The following is a 1,749-nucleotide window of genomic DNA, read 5'->3' as shown; positions in this document are numbered from 1 at the left end:
ATGGAATCAAACACTTACTGAACATAATGAATTTTCCATGTTTTACCTAATAAAATCCTAATTGCCATGTTCCTGTTGAATGAAAGAGTTTTTTCTCTATACTGCTCAGGGAAGAAAAGTTTAGTAATCTTTAACTGCTAGAGAAATGTACTCGTGGAGACTAAAGTATTATGCAAAAATGAAAAGTCAGAAAATCCAGGAACAAGCTGTACCACATGTATAGAATCCTTGGATTTTTGAGAAATGGGGAAAAAATTGAAGAACTGTATACTTGTGTGTGAAGGGCACAAACTTAAGGACAAGTTGGAATAGAGCAAAATTATAATAATCATATATTCTGGAACACTTTTGTAAAGCCAAAATTATCTTTCAGTACTTTTTTAGTCCATCAGGAATGGATCTGGAATGTCTAAACTGTTGTGTGTGCATATAAATTACTGCATCTTCTTACATCCTAACAAATTCCAATGCAACCTGAACTTGAGACGAGAAGTCTGAAAGTACCTTATAATTAAAGCTCTAGGCATATTCAACTGTGTCTTGAGGAGATACATTATCTGAGTTTGTGGGGAGTTATGTCCCCTTGACAAAATCTACTGTGCTTCCTAAATTGAGAAATCCAATTATCTGATTGTTTTTAAATGAGTGGTATGAAGATTAAAAAGGGGTAAAGAGAAAAACAGAATCAATATTTAGCTTTTACTGACAATATAAAAGATGATTGCATTAGTTTGTTCTCGCATTGCATAAAGAACTATCTGAGACTGCGTGATTTATAAAGAAAAGAGGTTTAATTGGCTCACTGTTCTTCAGGCTGTACAGGAAGCATGGCTGGGGAGGCTTCAGGAAACTTACAATCATGGCAGAAGGCGAAGGGGAAGCAGGCACATCTTACATGGCTGGAGCAGGAGAGAGAGCAGAGGGAGGTGCTACACACTTATAAACAACCAGATCTCAGGCGTGGTGGCTCATGCCTGTAATCCCAGCACTTTGGGAGGCCCAGGCAGGTGGGTTGCTTGAGGCCAGGAATTCAAGACCATCCTAGGCAAGATGGCAAAACCCATCTCTACTAACAAAAAAAAAAAATGAAGAACAACCAGATCTCGTGAGAACTCACTCACTATCATGAGAACAGCAAGGAGGAAATCTGCCTCCATGATCCCATCACCTCCCAGGAGCCCCCTCCTTCAACACTGGGGATTACAATTTGACCTGAAATTTGGGCGGGTACATAAATCCAAACCATTATCAATAATGAACTTGTTTTATTTAATTATTTTTTCAGAAGTAATCTTAGGTCACTTTTTCTTGTGCTACATTAATTATTTTATAAGTACACATCTTATAGCCAAAGCAGTTATGAAAGGAGAGGCCAATATAGTTAAACTGTATTTGGGAGATTTTTTTTAAAAGAATGTTTAAATTTTAATGTAACTGCTCCCTATTGCTACTAAGGCAGATGCAGTAAGAAATCACTGGAAAAAGGCAGGGTTCAATCATTCCATAGCTCAAGCCCAAGCAACATGGAAAATCAGAAGGGAAAATGCATGTGACAAGCACTAGAATTTTTAAAAATGACTTTGTATTGTGCTATCTAAAATGTTTTATCTACAAAAGACCTACACCCTCCCCATCTAATGGAGTAATTGCTACTTCATTTCTATCATCTAAAATATTGATACCCAATTGGAACCCAGTCCATGAAACTGGACTTTTTCAAGCCCCTGACTTCAAAAGATTCTTTTGCCA

This window comes from Symphalangus syndactylus, chromosome 14 (genome assembly GCF_028878055.3).
Source record: "Symphalangus syndactylus isolate Jambi chromosome 14, NHGRI_mSymSyn1-v2.1_pri, whole genome shotgun sequence".
Lineage (NCBI taxonomy): Eukaryota > Metazoa > Chordata > Mammalia > Primates > Hylobatidae > Symphalangus > Symphalangus syndactylus.
Note: the sequence above shows the minus strand (reverse complement) of the source record.